Raw genomic sequence first — 8,770 nt, forward strand, 5'->3', positions numbered from 1 at the left:
TGTATGACTGTAAGCAAGTCACTTAACTTCTCTGTGTCTCAGTTACCTCATCTGTAAAATGGGGATTAACTGTGATCCTCACGTAGGACAACCTGATTACCCTGTATCTACCCCAGCGCTTAAAACAGTGTTCTGCACATAGTAAGCGCTTAACAAATACCAATATTATTAAAAAAGGCTGAGAAGGATCAGTCAGAGAGATAGGAGAACCAAGGGAGCACCCAAGCATCTAGTCCAGTGCTCACCCCAGAGCAAGCACTCAATAAATACTACTGATGGATTGATTGGGACGCTGAGACCGAGGAGAGGGGAATCCGGGCCAGGCAACACATGGAGAAAGACATTTAGCGTGTCACCTCCTTAGCCGCGACACAAGAAGGGAGTTACCCGAAGATAGGGTTTCAGCAAGACCTCCAGTAGAGGGCAGGCGGGGAGAGAAAGTCTAAGACAAATTCATACTATGTAGTTTGGCAACAGTTTAGCCATCAAAAGTGGGTTGAGGAAGGCCTCGCAGAGTGACTTTGTGTGACTTCTTTGCCCGAACGCCGGGTTGGCTGTTAAATGGTGGAGTGGGTGATCAAGAGTGTCTGCAAAGAATAAGTAGCCGCTGCTAAATCAGTTAACCAGTGGCATTTATTGAACATTCCTGGAGTAAAGCTCCTTGTGGGCAGGGAATGTGTCTGTTTATTTTTATATGGTAATCACCCAAACATTTAGCACACATTAAGAACTCAAATATAATAGACTGGCCACTAAGCGCTTGGATGAGTACTATGGAATTAGTAGACATGATTCCTGCCCTTGAAGAGCTTACAATCTGGGTGTGGGGCTGTGGGTGACAGATTTTAAAATACATTACCTGTAAGGAAAGCATTTGAGTATAAAGATATGTGTATAATTGCTGTAGGGAAGGGGAGTTACAACAATCTCCTGGAGCCCTGAAGATAGTCGATCAATCAATCATATTTATTGAGCTCTTATTGTGTGCAGAACAGTATACTAAGAGCTTGGGAGAGTAAAATATAACAATATAACAGACATATTCCATGTCCACATGAGCTTATACTAAGAGCTTGGGAGAGTAAAATAAAACAATATAAGACATATTCCCTGTCCACATGAGCTTACAGTCTAAAGGGGCAGACAGGCATTAATATAGATAAATAAATTACAGATATGTACATAAGACATAAGTCCTGTGGGAGCCATGAATAGAGGGAGTAAGTCAGTGTGAGGCAGAAGGGAGTGGGAAAAGAGGAAAGGAAGGCTTAGTCAGGCAAGACCTAATGGAGGAGTTGTACCTTCAATAGGGCTTTGAAGGTGGGAAGAGTAACTGTCTGTCGGATGTGAGAACTTTTCAGGCCAGAGGCAGGATGTAAATGAGAAGTCAGTGAGGACAAAAAAGCTCCTGAGCCTCACTTGCTTCCCCTGGTCTTCAATGTTACAATGTTAATGTTACATTAACGTGTTCAGGCACATTGGCTCCTATCTATCCCACTTTGTATTCCTGGTTGAGGAGCCTGGGAAATATCTCTGGACCGGGCAAGCTTACTCTGCAGGGTCCCTCCCACTGCCACTTAATAATAATAACTAAACCTAATTATGGTATTTGTTCAGTGCTTACTATGTGCCAAGCACAGATCTAAGTGCTAGGGTAGTTACAAGGTAATTAGGTTGTCCCACGTGGGGCTCCCAGTCTTAATCCCCATTTTCCAGATGAGATAATTGAGTCATAGAGAAGTTAAGTGGCTTGCCCAAGGTCACACTGCAGCCAAGTGGTGGATCCGGGATTAGAACCCAGATCCTCTGACTCCCAAGCCCATGCTCTTTCCACTAAGCCATGCTGCTTCTCATGCCAACTTGATTCTTCCTAGCTCCTCCTGCTCACACCTGTGCTCACTTTCTCTAGCACCCAATAATAAGAATAATCAATTATTGTGATATTCGTTAGGTGCATATTATGTGCCTAACACAACATTGCCCGCCATGGTAAATGCAAGTTAATCAGCTAGGATAAAGTCCCTGCCCCACATGGAGCTCGCAGTCTAACGGGGAGAGAGAATAGGTACTTAATCCCCATTTTACAGATGAGGAAACTGAGGTATAGAGAAGTTTAAGTGACTTGCCCATGGTCACACTGCAGGCAAGTGAAGACAGGAAGGATGGTGGTGCCATCTACAGTGATGGGAAAGTCTGGGGAAGGACAGGGTAGCAGAAGTTTCCTAGTAGAAGGTAAGGGAGTGAATAAGTTCTCCGAGGGAGTGAGTGTAGATAGAGAATAGAAGGGGAACCAGAACTGAACCTTGAAGGATTTCCACAGTTAAAGGCTGGGAGTTAGAGGAGGAGCCAACAAAAGAGGCTGAGAAGGATTAATCAGAGAGATCAGAGGAGAACCAGAGATTAGAATCCAGCTCTCCTGACTCCCAGGCGACTCTTTCCACTGGTCCTGCTGCTGTGTCCCATCGTTTTCTTCCTAGGTTTCCAAACTGTGGGTTTTTATAGCCTAACATGTGGCCTCTTCCACAGGACAGGGCAGAGATTGTTTGGAAGGCCCAAAAAGCAATGTGAGCGGGCACAAATCTAGGAGCAGGAACGGAGGAAAAAAGTGCTATCAGAAGAATCTTCCTTTCAGCCCATGTTTTGCATGGACCAGTGAAGACTCTGGGTGTGCCGGTCTCTTCAGCTGCCACAAAAAACTGGAAGAGAAACCCTAGCTCCCTCCCCTCAGCAAGGGGCCCGGAGATGAGAGAGCCACAAAGGCCAGAAAGAGACCCCAAGTCATAGGAGGAAGTAGCGGAAAGAGAAGAAAGGAGTTTCAGAGAAATAGTATCTATGCAGCTGGTAGATGAGTCATTTAACTGCAGCGTTCAGGCTAGTGACCCAAGCGAACCTTCTAACCGCATCTCGCTCTCGTTCCCCTGTCTCCGTCCCCTCACTCCCCACCCCAGTGCCCCCTCCATAATAGTAATAATGACGTTATTTGTGAAGCGCTTACTCTGCGCCAGGCTCCGCACTAGGCAATGGGGTAGACACAAGATAATTGGGGTTAGACATAGCCCCTGTCCCACACAGAGCTCACTGTCTTAATCCCCATTTTACAGATGAGGGGACTGAGGCATAGAAAAGTGAAGTGACCTGCCCAAAGTAATACAGCCAACAAGTGGCAGAGCCAGATTTAGAACCCAGGTCCTTCTGACTCCCCGGCCACACTGCATCTCAATCCTCAAACCCATCCGACCATAGCTCTTCCCATAATCAACGATCTCCTAAAATCCCTCCCCCTCCAACAAAACTTCATTCATTCATTCAATAGTATTTATTGAGTGCTTACTATGTGCAGAGCACTGTATTAAGCGCTTGGAATGTACAAATCGGCAACAGATAGAGACAGTCCCTGCCCAATGACAGGCTTACAGTCTAGTTGGGGGAGACAGACAAAAACAATAGCAATAAATAGAATCAAGGGGATGAACTTCTCATTATTTAATCTTCAATAATAATTGTAATATTTGTTCAGTGCTTGCTCTAGGGTAAACTCTGGGGTAGATACAAAACAATCAGATTGGACATAATCTCTGTCTCACATGGGATTCACAGTCTAAAGGAGAGAGAGAACAGATATTTAATTTGCATTTTACAGATGAGGAAACTCAAGCACTGAGAAGTTAAGAGACTTGCCCAAGGTCACACAGCAGGGGAATGGTGGAGCTGGGCTAAGAACTTAGGTATTCTGACTCTCCAAAATAAACAAAGCCACCGGCATTTTTTTAGCATTTATGCATTTTTAACCTATTCTGAGGACTTTGAATATGTATATGCAAGCATGTCCTACTGGAAAGCGGGCAGGCTTGGGAGTCAAAGGATCTGGGTTTTAATCCGGCCTCTGCCACTCTTTGGTGTGAACTTGGCCCAGTCACTTAACTTCTCTGGGTCTCAGTAACCTCATCTGTAAAATGGGGATTGAAACCACGAGCTCCATATGGGGCAGGGACTCTGTCCAACCCAATTTCCTTGTATCCATCCCAATGCTTAGTACGTGCCTGGCACGTAGTAAGCACTTAAGAAATACCTTATATATATAAAAAAAAAACAAAAACAAAAAAATACCTTCACTGTGACTCAATTCTCTCCTCTCGAAAATGGATATTCAATCTGTGTTCTCCTTCCTATACAGACTGAGAGTCCCCAGGATCTGATGATTTTGTATCAGAGGTCAAGAGAGGTCATGGGTTCTAATCCCAGCTCCACCACCTGTCAGCTCTGTGACTTTGGGCAAGTCACTTCACTTCTCTGTGCCTCAGTTACCTCATCTGTAAAATGGGGATTAAGACTCTGAGGCCCACGTGGGACAACCTGATTACCTTGCATCTACTCTAGTGCTTAGAACAGTGCTTGGCACATAGAAAGTGCTTAAATACCATTATTACTTTTATTATATCTACCCCAGGACTCAGTACAGTGCTTGTCACATAGTAAGCACTTAAATACCCAATTATTATTATATTCACCTTTTTACCATTATTACTAATAATACTAGCCCCACCACTATTAATATTAAATCTTGGACTATTAACATACTAGGAGAAACAGTAGCTGGGACTTGGGGCTCATTCATTTGAAAGTCTTTGAAGAGATGAATTCATCTATTTTTTGTATACTCCTCCTGAAGCTAGCACAAGGCTCTGTACACTGTAAATGTTCAATCACTTCTAATGATGAAGGCCCAAGATTAGGAAAATCCTGGTTTCTGGGGCGTTTTTCAGGAATTTCCTCGTGGACCAGATTTTCCAGTAATTCATCTTTTGTTGCCCTCCTCTGGAGCTGCTGCAGGCTCTCTGGAATTTGCTCAGATTAGAACACTAAAACCTCTCCAGTGATTAGTTTGGTGCCATACTAAGCACTTTACAAATACCATTATCATTATTATTACCAAAACCCAGGGCTTCCCTGAGCAACTCAAGAGCCGTTGTCTTTCACTGGGACTCTCAATCAATCAGTGGTATTTTCTAAGTACTTGTGCAGAGCACTGTACTGAGTGCTTGGGAATCTATGAGACTATTCAAGACTAGACTGTAAACTCGTTGGACACAGGGAAATTGTTTATTGTTTATACTGTACTCTCCCAAGCGATTAGTACGCTACTCTGAACACAGTCAGCGCTCGATAAATTTTATTTCATTTTATGGCATTTGTTATGTTCTTACTCTGTGCCAGGCACCGTACTAAACGCTGGAGTAGATACAAGTGAATCAGGTTGGACACAGTCCATTGTCAAACATGGGGCTTACAGTCTTAATCCCCATTTTACAGATGAGGTAACTGAAGCTCAGAGAAGGACATGGTAAAACAAACCCCCAGACAATGCTGCAGTCCAGCTGAAAACTGGGAGTCCCTTACTGAAGACAGACCTGCACAGTGCTCTGCCATCAAGAAAGGAGTAGCTCTCTGAGCGAAAGCTTGGTAAGAAAGAGAAGCAAAAGGAAGAAGAGAAAATAACAGCAGGTGCTGCAAACCTTCTGCATGAGAATGCAATGAGGGAAAGCTTTTTGTGTGCTCAGAGTGGCTGGCTGTATTGACCTTTTCAGCCACACAGACACTCCTAGATGAATTTCAACTTTAGTGGTCACTTCTTTCAACGTGAAGGACTAATTAATACACACACTCATACATACATGGCTTATTCTGTAGATTGGCCACTGAAAACACTCAAAATAGTTGAACAGGTGTTACACTAGGCACTCTGAGAAAGAGAGTAAGCTCATAAAGCCCCATTTTGCCGAAGACCCTCGAGTTTATCCAAGCCTAGTGTGTATCTCTGCAGAGACCTGGCTTAATAATAATGATAATAATAATAATAGTACTTATTAAGCAGTTACTATATGCCAAGCACTGTACTAAGCACTGGGATAGATACAAGATAATCAGATTGGACACAGTCCAGTGGACACAGTATTACGCCCCATGTGGGGCTCACAGTATTAATCTCCATTTTACGGACGAGGGAATTGAAACACAGAGAAGTAAAGGGATTTGCCCAAGGTCACCCAACAGACAAGTGGAGGAACTGGGATTGGAACCCAGGTCCTTCTGACTTCCAGGCCCATATTCTATAAACTAGGCCACACCGCTTCTCATCCAGGTCCGTGGTAAAGAGTCCTAGCAGAAGCTGAAGTGGAAGCACTGAAATAAAAACACCAGACCTAAAGACGTTCGGTGCCATAGTCAATCAATGCTATATAATGAGTCCTAACTGTGTGGAAACCACTGCACTAAGTACATTTTTAATGACATTTGCTAAGCATTCACTGTGTGTCAGGTGCTTTTCTAAGCACTGGGGTAGATACGAGATAATCAGGTTGGACACAGTCCATTTCCCTCCCACAGGGGGCTCACAGTCTTAATCCTCATTTTATAGATGAGGAAACAGGAAACATTTTACATATTTTTATTATATCTACCCCAGGACTTAGTACAGTGCAGAAGGGAGTGGGAAAAGAGGAAAGGAAGGCTTTCCTTTCCTTTAAGGCACAGTCTTTATCCTCATTTTATAGATGAGGAAACTGGGGCACAGAGAAGCTAAGTGAGTTGTCCAAGATCATAGACCAGATAAGTGTCAGAGCCAAGATTAGAACCCAGATCCTCTGACTGCTGTGCTCTTTCCAGTAGGCATCACTTCTTCTTGGGGACACTTGGGTAAGTTCAAAACAAAATAGTTGGTAGACATGAACTCTGCCCATACCAAACAAAATACAGGCCAGCTGAAAACTGGACCATCCAGGACAAAGCTTACTGCTATTAATCACTAAGTAATCAGTGACATTTATTGACAACCTACTTTTTGCAGAGAACCACACTAAGCTCTTGGAAGAGTCCAATAGAGTTGGTGTGTGTTTCTGGAGCTGACATTTTTCTACTTTCCTTTATAATAAAATAATAACTGTGGTATTTATTAAGCACCTACTATGTCCTAACCACTAGGGAAAATACAAGATCAGTTCGGACACAGTTCTTCTCCCACACAGGCTCAACTCTAAGGCAGAAGGAGAACAGGAATTTTTATCTCCATTTTATGGATGAGTAAAGTGAGATACAGAGGAATTAAGTGACTCACCCAAGGTCACACAACAAGCAGGTGGTGAAGCTAGTTCTGGGCTCTTCCCATAAGGCCACACTACTCCTAATTTTTCACATCACAACTGTTTTCCTTTTGTCTTCCCCAAATGATACCAGTTTTCTGAACTCCTAAAAGTACGACTCCAACCAGACTAGCCATCTGAGGGAGGAAGAAAACAGCAGACACCAACATTGCCCTGTCCTGAGGCTCAGAGCTGGATCAGATAACTAGGACTGTGTTTCCGATCTGAAGATCTTAGGAAATTGCAAAACCCCGTTTATAGGAACGCTTACCTTATCTCTAGTTAACGTTTCCAAACTGAAACCATTTCCTTCCAGCCTGGAAAAAAAAATGGCACCAGATCAAATGCTGATTACTCCCACTCGTTCTTGACTGCAATGAATTAGTCACCCGCAAGCCTGCTTGCATCACCTGTACTTCCTCTCTCCATGTGGGCCTTTATTGATGGGTGATCAACCACAGAGGACATGGATTTTTTTTCACGTTTTACCCAGCTTAATCCAGTTCCTACCACAGAAGCATTTTCTTTTTTCAAATTAGGTTTACATAGGACAAACCTGAATTTTTTTCAGCTACTGCAGTTTTCTTAAAGCTTTCACTGTCATAATGACTTTGTCAGTTAATGAGTCCATCATAATGTGTCTGCAGCCAAAGTAAGCTGATTTAGTGCATCTGTGTGAAAAAATGTTACAATTTCTAGTGTCAGTGTTAGAGGGTACTCTTCCAAGTCCTTGTGCTCTGCACTCAGTAAGTGCTCAGGATTGATTGACAAAAGTATGGACGTGTGCCCTTGGATTAATAAAAGTTCTGGTGTGTTGTACCATTTACAGGGTCAAAATTAGTAACTGATTGGTATTAGTGAGGCATTCATCAGCATATCAGAAGAAATTCTCTAAGAGCGCATCAAAGGAAATTAAATCAATCTAGATTTTTGGAGGGCAGATCATTCAGTGCAGATTTGCAAGAGAGCAAGTTTCCTAATGCAGTTCCAGACCAAAAAGAGCTAATATTAATACAAATGATAATCATGATATTTGTTAAGCACTTACTACATGCCAAACCCTGCAGTAAGCACTGGGGTAGATACAAGATAAACAGGTCCCAAATGAGGCTCACAGTCTAAGCAGGAGAGAGAACAGGTATTGAGTCCCCATTTTTCAGATGAAGGAACTGAAGCACAGAGAGATAATTAATTAATTAATTAATTCAATCGTACTTATTGTGCGCTTACTATTTGCAGAGCACTGTACTAAGCACTGGGAGAGTACATATAGGAGTAAAAAGACACATTCCCTCTCTACAACGAGTGTACTGTCTAGAGGGAAGAGAAGTTAAATAATAATGTTGGTATTTGTTAAGTGCTTATTATGTGCACAGCACTGTTCTAAGCGCTGGGGTACTTACAGGGTAATCAGGTTGTCCCACGTGAGGCTCACGGTCTTAATCCCCATTTTACAGATGAGGTAACTGAGGCACAGAGAAGTTAGGTGACCTGCCCACAGTCACACAGTTGACAAATGGCAGAGCTGGGATACGAACCCATGACCTCTGACTCCCAAGCCCGGGCTCTTTCCACTGAGCCACGCTGCTTCTCGACAAGTTAAATGACTTGCCCAAGGTCACACAGCAGGTAAG

Source organism: Ornithorhynchus anatinus, chromosome 17 (assembly GCF_004115215.2).
Source record: "Ornithorhynchus anatinus isolate Pmale09 chromosome 17, mOrnAna1.pri.v4, whole genome shotgun sequence".
Classification (NCBI taxonomy): Eukaryota; Metazoa; Chordata; class Mammalia; order Monotremata; family Ornithorhynchidae; genus Ornithorhynchus; species Ornithorhynchus anatinus.